This window comes from Malurus melanocephalus, unplaced genomic scaffold, assembly GCF_030028575.1.
Source record: "Malurus melanocephalus ecotype Western Australia unplaced genomic scaffold, MMel_1.1 scaffold_275, whole genome shotgun sequence".
Lineage (NCBI taxonomy): Eukaryota > Metazoa > Chordata > Aves > Passeriformes > Maluridae > Malurus > Malurus melanocephalus.
Window position 1 is genome coordinate 754,809 of NW_026623507.1, and position 17,681 is coordinate 772,489.

The following is a 17,681-nucleotide window of genomic DNA, read 5'->3' on the forward strand; positions in this document are numbered from 1 at the left end:
CACAGAGCCAAGCAGCTTCCTTCCTGCAAACAGAAACCAGCTACTGGAAAGGCATCAAGCTCTGCTCTGCAGATTCCTCATTCCATTGAGCTCAGCTGCAGTGGAGGTCACCAAAATGGAAGGACCCATCCGAAGAACACACAAAGCCCCTTCCTGCATCCTCACATAACTCACATTCTGGCCCTTGGAGACTTCTGCTGAAGTTCCTCCAACAATTATGATCTCATCTGACTTGAGAATGAAAATCTGCAATGTCTTGTTTCATGTTTGCAAGAAAATAAGGAGACTTGATGAGAACCATCCAGAAACGAAACTAGGTTCCTTTCATGTCCCCTTCCAACTCAGCTTTAGGAAGTGGAATAAAGCTACAGCACAAAGTACTCACAACCACATCATCCATTGCTGCAGGAATATTTATCAGGACTTCTCTGTGAGAACTCTAAYAAGAAAGAATTCTGCTTCACAAGCAAGGACTGCCCTAGGACAARGGAGATCTGAGTGGAACTATTGTATCCCCAGTGGCAATATTCAGCATTTTATCAGGATGTTCTGGGAAGCAAAACACATAGGCAGGCCTGTTTCCTAGGATCAGAGTTCATCACCCCTACCTCCTGGACCAGACCTTGTTTCAACTGGCTGGATGAGTTTGGCTTATATTCATTTGCAAGCCTCAAGACTTCAATGAAAGTGTTGGATAATTCCTGCTGCCTCCCTTTTTGCTACCCTAAGCCTAAATGCACCTCTCACTAACTCCATATAGATGCTCCAAGATGGAGAAAGATGGTGAAAGAGGGAGAGAAACTGTTTCCTTAGCAGCTGTTGTGGTTGAATGGAGATGTTGACTGCTCTGAGAAATCTGGACCTAGACAAATCTTGGCCATCTGAGTCATTGACAAAGTCACTCTGGCATTACACTCTACTTGACATCAGGAATTATTTTGAATTTAGGCTATGGCTAAAGATTAGGAATTATGATCATGATACAATTTTAATTAAAAGAAATATTATTATGTAATGATAATGAGATGTTGCATGTTAATACATATTAATAGTGTAAACTTGCTAAAAACCTAAAATTAACATAAAATGCTGACTGAAAATGCATAAATACATTAATTATTTTCTACAAATTCTTCCACTTGCATTTCCTTCATTAATAGTTGGTAAATAGACTTTTAACTGCACACAGCCTTCTGCACACACCTTCTGCTCCTGTTCTGCTCTGATCAGGCATATGGTTGGTTAAAGGCCTTTTTTTTTGAGCACAGACACAGCAACAGTAGGAAAACCTGGCAAAATTAGCTGAGACTAAAAGTATACTGYTTCATCTAGCTGATTCTCTCCCTGCTTTGGCGGTCATACCTCGCTCATTCCTTTCTTGAATACATTATACTGAAACAGTAGGGGAAACAAAATTAAAAACAACTTGGTTACATTGTTTGGGCAGAGCAAAGATCAGACATTTTCCCCAAAGCAGAGCTGACTTCTCCTTGTCTGCCAAGAAATGCTGCAGCTCCCTCAGCTGAGGCGCTACAAGGGCCGAGGAGGGGGGGAGGTCACAGATTATTTTGCTTCTGGGCAGAGACTGAACTTCTGTAATTCTCAGAAACTCTGGACTACTCGCAGATAGCGAGACAGCAGAGGGCACACTGCAATCACTGCAGGTACAGGCAGCTCCGGAGTAGCCCGTGGTTACAGTGAGCACAATAAATGTCTCTGATGTACCTGTGCAAGGAAAAAGGACAGTGTGCCATCCAGAGCAGACAGAGCCCAGAAAAAGGGTAGGGAGGAGAAAGGGGAGTGGGGAGCAGCAGTGCCCTAGCTGAGGTGAGAACATACAGGCTGGCAGAGGCCATGTGTGGACCACCCGAAGAGCAACTGATGTAAGGAGGTCACTTGGGGTTTCTCTGCAATGCAAGGGACAATGCAAAATAACTTTCCATGTCCTGCAGGTTCAAAGCATTTCAACTTGACAAGACTCTCATCTGTCCCATCTTCCAAAACAATAATATTAAAAAAAAAAAAAAATCAAAACTCAACAGCAAATCCCCACACTGTGATATCAGATGCATCACTGCCCAAAACAATAATGGGGTTCAAGCCATGTCTAAGAGGGAACTTCTGTAAATGGACCATCTGGAGGAGAGACTGCTGCCTGTGTGYTGACAACACATCCCACTGAGGTTGGTGGGTGCAGTAGAAGGGTGGCTGCTGCTCAGCCATTCCTGGTGACATTGTGATGCAGCCCTAGCTTCCCAGTTCCCAGAAACATGGATTCCTTCATTCCTACTTTGTCCCAGTCCTTCCCATATCTAGACTGGTTTTTTCACCCCAGTTCTCTCTGCTCTGCAGTCACTGCCTTCCACCTCATAATTGCTCCCACTGTAATTTGTCCCACAAAGTACGTATCTGCCTTCAGCTTTGAGGCTCAGCCTCCTTCCTCCTCTCACTGCCATTTCCCCAAACATCCATCTCCTTATCCCAGCTTTGTCACCCATCTTTCCTCCAGCTTTGTCACCCACCCTTTCCAGGCTCCTTCCTCAGGCTGCCCATAGCCCCTCCACCTCAATTGCTTCTGGCTGTGTCTCCCCAGATCAGCCTGATCTCTGTCAGTGCTCCAGATCCCACAGTTCCTGTACTACATGTCCTGGCCACCCTTCACTCCCCCCAGTCAGTGTCTTCTCCCTGTCTCAGATCCTGGAGGCTTGTCCCAGTAWAACCCATTTTATTCCCATCTGGTCYTCCCCACTCTGCAYTGCAGGTAAATGTCTTTTCTTCCCCAAGCTGCTTGGGCAACGGGCAAAGGCATCAGAACAGCACAGAAATATCAGGCTTCCTGCCTCCAGGTGGGAATTAAATGGGCAAACTCGTCCATCCTGGGAATAAACCCATGCTGCCACCCTCAGCCAAACCTAGAAGATTAAAGGAAGAACCCTCACACCTATTGAGAGTGGGGGCAGTTTGGGGGCCATCACAGTGGCCTTCAGTTGATGTAATGACATGGAGATATGGTGCTCCATTTTAGCTTCTCATGGTTGACTATCTTTCAAACAAAAGTACTGCTCTGTAGTGGAAATGCTTCATTTTAGTGTTTGTGTGAGGAAACTCACTAAAGCAAAGCCCTCTTAAGACAGCCAGATTTGTATGCTTGGGAACAGCAACAGATGAACCGTGGAGAAATGTGCAACCTTGGGTCATTTCCTGATGGGAGATGAGARAGACCATAAAACATGGCAGCTGCAGTCCTGCATTCTTAATAACCATAATTAACTTCAACTGACCTTCTGATGGACAGAAAAGATTGCACTGAAGCTTTCCATCATTTCACAGAGTGAAGAAAACACAAGATAAAGCCATTTGTTCCTTTTCCATGCTTCTGGCAAGGTTGAGCTCAGTAAAATAAAGGTAGAAGGAAATAGGCTGGAGCTGGGAAGGCTAAGTACAGGAGGAAGAAAAAAAGTTGTGGCTAAAAAGTTCGACCAAGGTTGGGACAACGTAAATGAAGAGAAAGAGAGGAGAGACTTTTTTTGGAACATACTGGACTCCATCTGAAAAAATACCAGCTATTTCTCCACCATAGCAGCCTTTTGGAGCATTTTTTGCAAAAGAAAAAACATTCCAACAGGCACATTCTTTTCTGTCCTTAGAAATCTGACCACTGGTAGAGCCAACAAGACAACCTCTCTCTTACAGWGTATTACAAAACTTTCTCCTGGCTGCCAAACATTCACCATTTATTTGTACTGAAATTTTCCATTCTTGCTTTCCGTCTCAGACATGTATTTCCTTTTAAAYTCTTAAAGAAATAACATCCTTGTGTTCTGAAAGGGACTTGGGAAAAGAATAGTTTTAACAGTGCAGATTTGTTTTTTCAGCCATTCCAGAAAGGGGTAGAAATTCAAGGAGCTGAAGCATGAACTTTATATGACAGAGAGGTCACAATCTCTTTATTTTCTTTTTCAGATCCTTGGCTGACCTTATCAGACCCCTCAGGAAACTGTTTGAATTTACCAGCACAAATACCATTCTCTCTGGGCTACAACTAACTGATTCCTGTGGCCAACTGGTAGAAACAACCTTGGCTGAAAACTGTTTTCTGATTCCTTTGATTTTACAGAGCTCACACTCCTAAATCTTGGCAGCCTGGTACATTCCTTAAGATAAAAAAAAAGAAAAAAAAAAGCTCTCCCCCCACCCTTTCATGACTTTCCTTTTTCTTGCAGTGTTGTAGCAAGACTGAAATGTGGCAGGATACATAAGTCAAGAAAAGAAAACTTTTTGTAACATAGYCTTCTAAAAACCTGTTCATATTTTGGGCTTAAGTACAAAATGTCACAAATTTCCATTTCCCATCTGTAACTGGCATAGCACAGCTTGCGGTTCTGGCCACTTGCCACAACTCCATGACAGTTTTATTGCCATGTATGAGTTCTGGCCCCWTGTCCTGTCACTCTCCAGAGAACTTTTGTCCAGCTGATCTATTGCCAGCTGAGAAGATGTGGCCAAATATGATACAGGAAAACTCTTTGATTACTGATGTCTAGGTGCATATATATTTCTCACTCAAATAAAGTGTTGGATTACTAGAACACTGACCCATAGTATCCTTGCAGCCAGCACAAGGTGGTATGGACTGGATAAGTAGACYATGAAGTGAGTAAAAAACAGGCTGGACAGGTGAACTCAAAGTGCAGAGGTCAACATTCCAAAGTCTAAYGCGAAAATGGGAAGCCACTTAGGGGTAACATTCCTCAAGGGATCAATACCATTTATTTAACATCCTCATCTACAGGAGGAAAAGGAAGCAGAGAACACCTTGAAAAATTCACAAACTTGGAGTAGTGGTGAGTGTGCTGGAGTGCAGCACAAGTTTCAGGGAAGAATTTCTTGATCTCACTKAACAGTTAATATTTCTCAATGCCCTAAAATGTTTAAATTACAAACTTTTGAAAACAACAAAAGCCCCATGAGATGCTGGTATTTTTGATGAGCCTGGAACTTTTGGATGAGCCTGGACTGACTTGTCTTTTGCAAATGCAAAATGTGATGTTGATGCCAAGACGTTGACGTATTGAATGCAACATTGGTTAGTCCACCTTGAAAATTAACGCTCTTTTCTCCTCCCTGCATGCTCTGGCTGGAGAATGAGATTGAACTGTCTTGCTGTCCATCTTTCTTCCATTGAAAAATTGTATTTTTTTTTATGATGAGCCAAAATTCAGGTGACAGTTGGGACCAATGCAAAATATCTTTTGGTATTCAAAGGGAAGATAAAAATATTACTTCTTCTGGCACCTGTTGTAGATGACGAGCTATTCTTACTTCAGTGTTTGTCCCCTCGTGGAAGTGTGGGAAATTCARGGGCTTCATGMTGRGCTTTTAGAGAAACAGAGGAGTTGRCCAAGTTTTTCTTTYRTCTTTTAGTCTGTGGTTCTAGCTRGGTCACATTTTCCATTYTTTTAGTCTGAAACYRCAAGTTTCTTCTKTAAATTAATGMATGTAAAAATTCATAGAATCATTTAGGTTGGAAAAGACAATTAAGACCATGGAGTCCAACTGTAAATCTACCACTGYCAKGTCCCACTRAACCATGTACCTAAACTGCAGTAGTCAATACACAACCGACCAAAGTCTTGCACACACCTGTACTCAAACAAGAGGAAATGGGATCCCAGAATCTCTTCCTGAATGTGTCTTAAAATTCTCCTCCCCATTTTACATGCCATATACAAATGGGAAAAGCTCAGAGCATGATAAATGTTGTTGCCATTTGATTCAAATAAGGAGAACTGGAGGAGCTAGTGGACAAAAGAGGAAGAGCTCGACATTGTATTTGAATTCTACTGTGTCATTATCACACAGACAGCTCTTGATATCCTAAGGACTTCTCCAGGACCCTTTTACCCCACTGTTTTTACCTGATGAACTGCAGGCATCACTGTGTACTGTGTGAATGCTGCTTCTGTGGGATTCAACACAGCGCCATAAAATTTGTTGGGTAATGGTGTAGCTAAACAAAACCTTCCCTATGACAGTAATTCCCAATAAGTGTGGTATCTCTTCTAGAGAGTAATCAATTGTCAGCTTCTGCCAACAACACAAATTTCGATTCATCTCTTGCAGTACCATTTCTGTTTGAGCAGCAATGTCCGTATTTCTTTCTACCTGTGGTTTCACACTGTGTCAAAACCTTATGCTTCCTTTTTTTTTTTTTAATAAAGCATTATAGCAAAATGCCCTTTACCGATCTTTTTTTTTTCCCAGATCCATTTTGCTAAGAATATGTTTCTCCTTATGTTTCATCCTTAGTCTTTTCTCTGCAGACAATGTTTTGCTCATTCCAAAAGTTTGCAATAGCCAAGGGAGCTTGTTATTCTTGTGCAGGTCACTCTGCTCTCTTTGCTTCCTTTTAAAACACATCCCACACTCTGCTTTTCTTGCTATTTCTGGTAACTTAAATGTAGGCACTGTTAAGAGTTGGATATCGGTTTGGATTCCTTCCTCAAACTCTCCTTTTTTTTTTTTTCATTTCCTGTACGAAATTTCAAGGAATATACACCAGAAGAACTTACCTTTCCCTGATKATATTTTCCTTTTCAATTTGAATCKTTCTAGTTTTAGAGTTACATGTGAATKATTTGGTTGCACAGGAGCATGAGGCTTGTGAAGAACATCTCCTAAGAGACCATGAATTTCTTGCAATGTTAACCTGTGGGCCAGTGTGGTGCCAGAKAAAACTCTGACAACCAGACAATGGCAAACAAGTGCTTTTCCAGGAAYATAGTTTTGCAGCATTGGCTTCAGTTCATCCATACATTACTRCTTTAATTGTCTGAAGTGGTATTTTCCTTTCTTTTGCTGATTTACCCTGATTTCAAAGCAACTGCTTTGGAGGTCTTGTTCAAGATTTTCTTGCCGCTATACTTTCTTAGTCTTCCTCATTTATATCCTTCCCCAGTTCATGAGCCATGCATTTATGCTGCTGTTGGTATAAATCTTGATAGGTATGTCAATACTCCTTGTGCAGTTGCTGACTTTGAGAGGGAAGTTGCTGTTCATTAGCTGCTTTCTTTACTTTGAATCAAATCTGATGTCTCCTCTTTCTGCAGCATAGACAAAATAATTCAGTTCCTTTGCATGGATTTGCATTTTGCTGTGATTCAATTTTCTGCTTCTCATAGGTAATGCTGTTAGTTTTGGAGGGTTTTGTCATGCTTTTTTTCTGGGTCTGTCATTCATAAGAATGTCATCAAAAGTGACTCCCGCCTTTCATCAGCTTCGTGTTATTTCAAGAATCTTTTGGGAAATATCTCCAGCACAGGCAGCATTTTAAGAGGCACACAATTAAAATGCTGTCCTCTTAAAGTCTTTAATATTCTGCTTTCTTGGTCCATCCTGAACTGCCTGTGCCTAGATGGAACATTTAGTACCTGTAGTATATTTAGTGTAGAAAGCAGATAGGTGATCTCATCTCGGGTGTGCAAAGTGCTTTCTTTCTGTCTCAATAGGCTTTGCAGCTACAAATTATAATGACATTTCTCTCTTTCCCTGTGATTATTGTGAAAAATCATTCCAGTGCTTTTTCCAGTTGCTCAATTGTCTTTAGCTGCAGCACAGCCTCTGSTCCCCAGCCCTTTCTGAGTCTTGYTGGCAGTGGATGCCAGAGCATGTATTCATAACTTTAGGCAGTGGCTGCTCTCTTGCAGGGAGGGGTTGTGTTTGAATCCCAAGGGAGCCTGGGATGTCATCCTCAATGATTCCAGCCGATTCAATTCTCCCACAGCAGAGGAGAAATCATCCATCATTCTCTGCTGCAGCACAGTTCCATTGCTGGACSAGTGCCCCAGCCCAGCCTGGCAGGCACAATGAAACCACAGCAGGGAGCAGCAACGCCCAAAGTGAACAGGGGAGCTGGAGGTTCAGACTCCTCAGCAAATTGAGAGCCCGTGGCAGGGTCAGGGTTCCCATCAGCAAGGTACCAGAGGGGCAGGAACACGGCCACAGTGCAACTCAGGCAGGAGCMAAGTGTGAGAGAGCTGGGACTTAAAGCAGTTCCCAGGATAAGGAGGGAGGGTTTCCCATAAAAACATTTCAGCAGAGTTTCACAGGGAATCCTCCACAAACACTTCCAGCTCTTCTTTCCTCACCAGCTTTGACCAGCTAGCTGGTCTGAAGCTGCCAACCAAAATCCTGGAAGAGGGAGACAAAGTGGTATTTAGGGCCCTGACAAACTCTCTATCCCATGTATTTAAATTCCAGGAAAGCACTTGAAAAAAAAAAAAAAAATTCTCTTCTGTCAGGCAGACTTTAAATTTTTTTAATCAAATTTTTTAAAATCAAATTTAAGGGACTTAAAGGTTTTTGTCCCATRACCAGTTTTCCTGGCATTTTCCCATCACAGCACTGGAGATATTTGACATCTTGATGTATATGTGTCTGAAACACTGCATTTCCCTGCTGTGCCAAATGCAGGTCTCTGCATCCTGCCAGCCTCACAGTARTGTTCACGGGATGGCTCAGGCTGTGCTTGTGCTTTACTCTGTCCTAGGGTGATGATTGGCCTGTAGACCCATGAGAAGATCCAGCTTCACTGGTATGCCTCCTGGGCCCTGTGATCAGAATTAGAGATGCCTCAGAACTTTTTTTCACACAATCATGGAATACGCTAAGTTGGAAGTTTTTCTGTTTTCCTTGTCTCTCCAATTTATGAGGTACCCTCACCCCAACTCTTCTTCTGGATGATGCCTGTGCTCTCTGAGTTCCCTCTGTCTAATTTCTAAATGGGTCTTCATTGCTAATTTTCCTTGTGCCTCTTTCTGATTTGACCCTGTTAAAAYCTTTGCTTTCAGTACACTATTCCTTCCTGCCAAAGAAGAATTTTCCTTATAGCCTCAATTCTCCTTCACCACTGGGCTCTTCCTGCCTAGTCTGGCTTTTTTCCTTGATAATTAGTGTTTGTTCAGAAATGGTTTTCTTCGGTTTTGTCTCTTTGTTCACTTGCCCTGAGTTCCTCACCAGTCACCACAAAGCATTCMGTTCCAGCCCACCTTTTTTGAGGTCTTTCCAGAAGCCCTCCATGACCCTGCTGTCCTCTGCTCCTTCCCTCATGCCCCACTCTCCTCTTATGCCATACTTGCATTTCTGCCCACATCAAGCAGGGAATCAACATCTTATCAGCTCCTTCTCAGAGGACGTTTAAGTGTGGGTTGCCAGAAACTGAAACCTTCCTGCTCCTGCACTTCCCCATCAATGCATGGCTGGGCAGTCACTCAGATCAGCACACTCACCCCACAGACATTTTCCTGGGGTAGTTTCCAGCCAAATAACTCAGCTCATCTGATTCAGATCATTCAGAACCTCATGCCAGGTCCAGGTTGATAAGAGGCAGCCAGAAGCCTCCAGGAGGGCAGAAGAAATGCAGGACAGCCCCTCTTGTCAGCACTGCAGCATCAGGATAGCTAAACAGGACCATGCATCATGCCTTGGGACAAATCAGTGACAAGGAGATGCTATTTGGCTTCTTTGAGCAGCCTGGTAACTATCACAGGTCTTTCACCTTGCAGGAAGAGGTTTAGACATTTTTTTTCTAAGTAACACTCTCAGGGGACCAGAAAACGATGCAGGAAGTAGTTTAGACATTTTTTTTCTAAGTAACACTCTCAGGGGACCAGAAAATGATGCCATATAGAGGTAATTATGCTGAAAACACAATCAGAAGAAAAAATGGGTGCACTGGCTCTGCAGGCATGAAGTCCAGTGTCAGCAATAGCAACACAGACCCTGAGCCACAATAAAAGTAAAAAATAACAGCAGCAATAAGGACTGCTTTTCTTTTGTTAATCTGGGGAGGCTGCCTTCGTATGGGTATAAAATGGGTGCAAAGTCAGAGCAAAATGAAGAATATGGCTCTTACTCCATATAGGAAAGGCTGTTCAAGAACTTCCTAAAATCAGAGGAAAGCCATTGTGTTGCTTGGCACGTGCCCAAAGTGATTTCATCTTCTGTTCAGGATTAAGATGCATTAATAGCCTGAGGGCAGCAGTTTCCTTGCCAAAAAATGCCTTTCTTCCCCCACCACCTCCTGGCTTGTTTTAAATATGAGGGCTCGCAGGTCAGGAGTGAACACTCAGCGAGTATTACTTGAATTATCAAATGAAAGTGCTGCAATATCATTTTCTTTCAAGCAAACACTGATTTAATTAAAACATGCACTCTGAACTTGGCAAATTTCACATTATTCATGAGAAAGGTATGGGTCTTTCTATTGCAAAGGCAAGCTAAAAATAATCAGAAATATAGAACCAGAAGGGCAGCTGTTAAGASTAAGGCACTAGAACTTTTTCTGGCAAACCTCTATCTCCAAGAGTGTMATTTATCCTCAGACTATTCTTTACTCCCAGCTAATACAGCAAGCAAAGCTGGCAAAAGCCTTCATGTAAATTTGATTATGCAGGCCACAAAATTGTTTTGGTCAGAAAGCTCTGCTTTCTTTGGGGAGCAGCATAACATGTATGGGTCGGAGCACTCCTGCTGACCAAATTGTGCCCCAGGAGGGAGTAAGACAGGTAAAGCCAGGTGAAGGCAGCATTCAAAAGCATCAGCTAGAAATGTTTAGAGGCCTCTTAATGTCTCAGAGGCCCAGTGCAGCAAATGAGGGCTACTATGCTTCTGTCATCATCTTGTACACTCTTGTTCTTCCACTGAGTGGCTTTTTCCTTAGCAGGGCTATGACAGCAGGAGGCACATGTGCTATCACCTACATCTCTGTACCACTGTGGGTACCTGCAGGTTTCCCTTTGGGTTTCAACAGGGAATTGAGGACACAGMCAGCCAGAATGTGCAATGGGACTGCAAAGATGTGAGGCAAAAAAACTGGAGTGCTCAGTACCACCAGTGATGATGCAGAGCAAAAGGGGCAGCAATTTCCATGCTGACAGAACCAAAGCATTTTTACCTTAAGGTTTTGTTCAAAGGACACTGAAAAGGGAGGTGGAGAAAAAGAATTTATCTTAAATGCCACGTTAATAAAAGTCTGTACACAGATCAAAGGGAGGACTTACCCTTTCTCCTCCTTCCAAACTCCTTTCTATAGCTTTCCTCTTAGAGTGGAGATYAACTAATCAGTGCAGTGACATCCCAATATAAAATTTGCCTTCTCTCCACTGCACCTGTCATTCTCTGGCAGGTTGATCTGAAACCACAAAGTCATGTTAGTYATCTGAAAATTCCTAAGCAAGATGTTTTCTTCCTTACCTGTGTAAATGTGGGTCAATCTCATCTCTCTCAATACACTCATTTGATAGCTGATGGAAGCCAAATAGCCATCTGAAAAGTATGTGGGCAGTGAAGGTTGGCCAGTTTGCAGTGCATCCAAGCCAGTTCAAGAGCAAAAGTCTTCTTGTGAGATGACATGGTCTATTTGCTTAAATTATACCCTTAACCTAGCTTGGAAGAACTGGAGAAATAGTTAGATACTTAGAGAAGATCTGGAATGTGAAGGCGAGGTGTTCATAGCAAATCTTTGATGAATTATTTTGTCTAGATTTATGTTAAAGAAAAAAAATGTATTGCCTACCAGTAACTCTGGGAATGGTAGTTACTTATGCCTAGCTAGGGAAATAGGCTGATTTACCAACAAATACATTTCCAATCCTCCATGCAGGTAAAGCAGAAGGGTAAAAATGTTCTGGCAAGTAGATGAAAACTGTCCAGAGTGAAGGCAGGATWGCCAGCAGCACACTGCATCCAGCTCAGAGGCAGTGCCAAAAGACACTGTAGCAGCCCTGGGGGGACAGGGCTGTGTTGCTGCACAAATACTGCACTGCAGAGACAGSCTGGGACAGCAGAAAGTATCTGTGACTTAAGGCTGAGTAAAAGAGCATGGCCAGTGAGGTCAGACATGGCCAGACATCAGGTCTGTACCAAGAGACAGGCAGGGAACCCATTATCATCTTTCAAAACAGAARCTCCAACTTCAAAGTAGAAACAATTTGCAATGGCAAAACATGACTAAGAATAGAGACAGTTGTTATCTCTAAAGGTATCCAGAAGGAGAGGAATTCAAATTGTGCATTGAAATCCCTGAAGGCTCATACCAGGAGSAGATTAGTATAGGTACCCTCACAGAACGAAAATAAAATAGCTCTTCAAATGCTTGCTGAAATAACAGGCAGATAATAGCTCTCTTGGGGCACCCAGGTTTTAAGATGATGCTTATCTTGATTGAGGAAGAACCTGAAGGTATGAATGGGCAGACTGCCATGCTTCTGTGGAGGACACCACATCTGATTCTGACAGCCTGGAAGAGCTGGAGGCAAGGGAGATAACATTGTGGTTGTAGCTACAACCTTGAAACTCAAAAAGTTGGAGTGGCACAGGTGGGGATCAGACCAGTAGACAGTGCCATGGGCAGGATGTGAGGGAAGAAGCCTGTATGAAACCAAACACTAGTCTTTGAAACATCTCATTTCATAGAARACAGAGATAAAGAAAGCTCAGGTAAGGTGTCACCAGTATGTCAGAAATTGGGAGCCAGGATCCTGCTGGGCTGGGTGCTGCCCAGAGGACAGAGCTCCTGCTATGTGTTCTGGCAGGGGGCTGAGAGCTGCATCCACCCTGTGTCAAAGAAGCYTAAGGCAAATGTGTCCATACATTGTGGACGTGTAGCAATTCCATCTCATTTATTGGCAGCTTTGTGCCACTCTTTGAGGTGTGACTCTCCCTTCAGCASCTATCCCAGAGACTTATGAGGGCTAATTTTTTGAAGCAGTATGAGGCTGCCTTAGTTGGATTCACTACTGAAAGCTCTGCAAAGAGCAGATGGGGCCAGAGCAAACATTAGCTCTGCTCAAACAACAGTGAGTCCAAAAACGACAGGCAGGAGAAAGAAAGAGCCTTCTTACAGCAGCAGCTCACCCCTGGCTTTCCTGCTGCCTGCCTTCCTACCACAGCCAGAGGCACCCAGCTTTGGCTCTCAGGTTTACAGGAACCTGGCTGCTCCTTGTCACCAGCCTCTTCTCCAGGCTGTGCTAAGGTTGTAAGAGAGCTGGGACCAGTCAACAGCAAGAACATTTGGTATTCTTGAACACTCTGCTTGAACAGGTTTGCCTGGCTTCATTTTTCTAGCTGGGTGAAGCAGAGCTGGTTTACATAACCTCCATTTTSCCATTTTTCTCAATGAAAAGCTCATCAGCCCCTGTTGCCTTCAAGGTGAATGCTAATCCTATAATCAGCTGCAGATTCAGTTTGTGTTGAAATGTCATCTCTGCAACCGTATCTTGCTCAGACCGTGCAGAGTTTGGTTCATGGAGGTTTGCATCTGTACTAGGGAGGCCAAACCAGTTCCAAAATAAAAGTATCTTCCAAAAACCACCACAAAAGATGCCAGCCAGTGGCACTACAGAGTGAAATGAGACTTGCTGAGAGCTGCTGCATGGCAGGCAGATGAGTCTCCTGCTTTGGCCACAGCATTGCCTCTGTGATGGTGAACCAAGGCCATCACCATCACTGTGCYTCCATGCATGGAAGGGTTGTGCCTCTCTCAGCAGCAGGACTGCCTGGGAGCTGCTGTCCTAACCAAAGCATTGGCCCACTCCAGGCCAGGCTGCATCTCTGTTATTGAATAAAACAGGATGAGAGGTTCAAGGGCTGTGGGGCATGGCATGAGTTATGTCAAGACACCCAAATTCTYCACCAGCACAGGGTGGCTGTGTTCAAACCTCTCTTACCTGTTGGTACACCCACAGACCTGGAGTTGCTGGCAAACACCAGGAAAGGTGCTACCTATATTCATGCAGTAAGTTCTTCAGAGCCTTGAAAGTGAATCCTGGGCTTGATCCCAGACCTGTCCAGGGGGCTCTGATGTGAACAGAAAGCAACACCAGACTCAGGGTTAATCAGYTCATAAGGAAATAAATGGGAAGTGCTCCTCCACAAATTCTTACTCAAATGGTGTCCAGGCCTTTTCTAKGCTGGARCTGACTGGCACAGGTCAAAAAGATKGCCAGGGAGCACAATCATTAASTCATACAGATGTTCAGCTTTGCTAATATAGATGAAGCCTCTCCTAACACAGCTGGCCAAACCTGGTGCACTTTTGGAGAAGTTCTGACTGGTAGSCCAGTTCAATCAGCCAAGGGCAAACCATGCACCTGGAAGCAAGCAATAACAATAAACATGTTTAAAAGAGAACTAACTCAATTTAAAACTTATAATGTAGGGCTCTGTATGTGTCAACCAACTCAGCACAGGGAAGGCATAACAAAATATCCCTGGCTGAGGTGCCATGAGATCTCCTGGAAGCCCAAAGCTCATTTCATTCATTGTTCTGCGTGCAGCAGTAAAACCATGTGCCAAGCACTAGCTGCAAATTGAAGAGTCTAAGCTCCCTCCTGGGTGAGGGAAATGTCTTAGCCTTATGAACAAAGACAATGTTTAACAGTGGAAGCAGGATGGAACATTTGAAATAAGGAGCAACTCCAAAAATATGTCTATTTCTATCAAATTTTGTCTTTCTTCTCACAGTCAGTGCAGGCTATTGAAACAAAAGAAGTGCYTCTGCCATACTGGGCAACACCACTCCTCTCAGGGAGGCAAAGAGCTGCTCATGCAGAGGCAGAGGAAAGGTGGATCTTTAGCAGATTCCCTCACCAACCTCTGCTGATGCATTTTCATCCCTCAGCTCTGCTGAGCCCACTCCTCCAGTACAGAGGCAAGTGCAAAGTGGGAGCTTTTCATTACAAGGCATCTCTCATCTTGGTCTCTGTTTTCTACCAAAGCAAGTGCAGAGCTCTGTACTTGGYATAACTCTTGTTATTGATGCTGAAGGACCATGGAATGTGTCCATAGATAGCTGGAAAATCTTGCATGTAACACTGGTTGCAAAGATATCTCTCCAAGTGGAYCTGTCTGTGCTTGGATAGTATATTTAGGTGCTTACTAGGATTTTCTGTCTTGGAGAGCTCAGGAGARCTTAGATATGTAAGCAATCTTTGAAACAATGGCCTCATTAAGTATCTGGAGGACTCTTCCAAAATCTGCCATCCCGCMTGGACAATGGCACTCTGACTGCAAGGAAATCCTGATTGCAATGAGGGACCCCACCTCATGCGGGATCTGCTTGAATTTCAAGGGCAATACMAGCCTAATCGGATGTCAAATATTTTGGCAGGGATCAGTGCGTACAACTGCTTTGGTGTCCTAGGAGTGGATATTTAAGGTTTTTAACTTCTTCCTTCSCTGTTTTGCCAGCAGAGGGCATGGCTCCCTGCTCTGCTGGGAGACGCATCAGCCTGCAAGAGCAAGGRGATCGCCTGCTGGAGGAGTTTGATGCCCTTTTCCTCCCGCCTACCCTGTACCTACATTTCAGGCTCTTGGCTGGACCTGAAGCCCTGTCTAAGAAGAAACTGCRCTGAGAACTTTAGCAGAGGCAGAAGGGAAGTCAGCCGGCTGTCACTTTGCATGGATTGAGAAAGAATCGGACATGTCTCGATCCTGCACTGAGCCTATTTAGAAGCAGCTCTGCCAACACATCCTGTCTCCTCTTTCAGCTCTGCCTTGTTTGCACTGTGCTACAGGTTTGTAGCCGCTGAGGCGTCAGGCAAAGCCTGGGCACACGAGGATAAGGCTTCCTGCAGCTCTTGAACTGTGGAAAGMAAGCTGGGTACTGAATCAGATGCTCACTCCTCCTTCGCAGCCATTTCAGAAGTACAAGATGCAGAGGGTAACACGACAGTGGCTTTTTCTGCAATGACCCTTCAGTAAACAGCACATTCTAATTTATTTCTTCTCCAACAGCCACTGCCAGCACAGTGTGACAACCAGCATATCCTCTCTTTGATGGGACAATATAAATCTAATCAGAGCAGCCACAGATTTGAACCATTTTTGTTTTATTCCTTTTTTTACCCTAAGTATAAGGTAGCCTAAAATACAGGATGTTAATGACACCTTTGGGACATCAGAGTAAGGCGAGCCCAGGAACACTGACAATAAAACAAAACAGAAACATTGAGTGCATGGTAATTGGCACTAGGCTGAGGCTTAGTCCTACTCAATTTACCGTGACAATTTGGAACAGCCATTGGGAAGCAAAAAAATTTAGCTTGAAGTAAAGCTGTTAACCTTCTCTCTAAGAAAAGCACTTCTAAGCTAGCATGGCCTTTTTGAAGCTGTATGAGGATTCAGGACTAATTTCCCAGAGGTATTTCTCACTGATGAGCGTTCATTCAGGAATTTATGCAAATGTATTTTAGGTTGTGAGTTGCTGGCAAATTCCTTGCACTTCCTGATAAGACACATATGCCTGCTCTCCAACAGTGGAATCTGCAGTTTTCTGGCTTGGTGATTAAAATAACCAAAATTTGGTTTTAGACATTAAAAGTCGGAAGAAAGAAAAACTGAATTAATGAAGCTTTTTGGTTTAGTTTGATGAATTAAGATTTTGTCCTTAGTTAACACTAGAACAAGATGCATACAATTGTTCAGATGCAAATACCTATGGAGTTATAAATAACTGTAATTAGCCATCCATATGAACCAAAATCCATGCAAAATAGGCAAACACAATCTTACCAAAGCAGCCACATATTATTTAGGAAGAACTATASTAAACATTATTTTTATTTTTTGAAGATTCAATGGATATGAATCGGGGTTTTGCAGTTCAGTGGTAAAAGCAAAAATAAAGGCCAGTCTAAGATACTGCTGTGTGTAAATGCCAGGTATCAGAGCCTGTTGTGTTGGAAAAGGTTAGGAGTTTGAAAGCCTGGTATAGGACACAAYTTTCCCAAGCAACCAAGATTGTATTCTTATGCAAATGATTAGGCTACTAAAAATACCAGGCAATTGAAAGGATCAACTTTGTATAAGCAGAAATACATACAAATCAGCATTCCATCAGGCTCATCAGAAGGCACCAGCACCACATGTTTTATGGGTGTTTTAAACATCTGCTTTCACCCTCTGTTCCTGACAAGTTGTGTCTTTACAGGCACTGGATGCCTCCAAGGCTGTGGAGCTCCCAGGCATTCAGCCCTGGAGATTTAGAAAGGGAAAGTCAGTTATCATCAGCAAAAAGGAGCACTGCATGGATGAGGAGTGCCTTCCCAAGAGATTGGTGTAGTTCCTCCCAAAGGACACACAAAATCTGGGCACTAAAACTGTGGGATGCAAAAGCCCAATGCAAGGTCTCCAAGGAAATTGTGGGCAGGTGCCCATGGTGTAATAGAGCCACTCCTTCTCCAGACTTGATCTCCAGGCTGGCAGCTGCAGTCYAACCACAAGAAWYRGGAGCAATGAGAACACATCATTATMATGGTAAAACTCCTGTGATAAAGTAACTGAAATAGTTTGCTCTGTCCCCTCTTAAACCTGTGTCCTTCAGTTGCCAGATGGCTCTTAGTCTTCTCTGCCAATGGCACAATCTTGTGGTACTGAGGGACTCTGAGCTGGCAGCACTGCAGCACCACTGCATCGATCTTGGATAAAAATGTGCTATAAATTCTTCTAAATGTATTTCCAAACAATAGATACTGTGAGCAATCTGTAATGTCCCGAGGCAAAAGTTCTGAATTAGGTATTCAGAAAAAAAGCTGGACTGACTCCCAACATTATGCACTAAGGACCTAGATAATTCAGATGTCAAATTCTCTTTTCACCCAGAATTTTAGCCAGTAAGAATC

General features: G+C 43.4%; 1 long non-coding RNA gene across 1 annotated transcript in view; it reads right to left on the bottom strand.

Annotated features, from left to right (window-relative positions):
• Positions 1–7,486: 7,486 nt before the first annotated feature.
• Positions 7,487–17,681, bottom strand: part of LOC130579447 (uncharacterized) — a 19,010-nt gene continuing 8,815 nt past the window's right edge. The window contains exons 3-4 of the long non-coding RNA XR_008966002.1: positions 11,061–11,191; positions 7,487–8,190 (exon numbers count right to left, since the gene is read on the bottom strand). This is a non-coding gene — a long non-coding RNA (uncharacterized LOC130579447). The remainder of the gene's footprint in view (positions 8,191–11,060; positions 11,192–17,681) is intronic.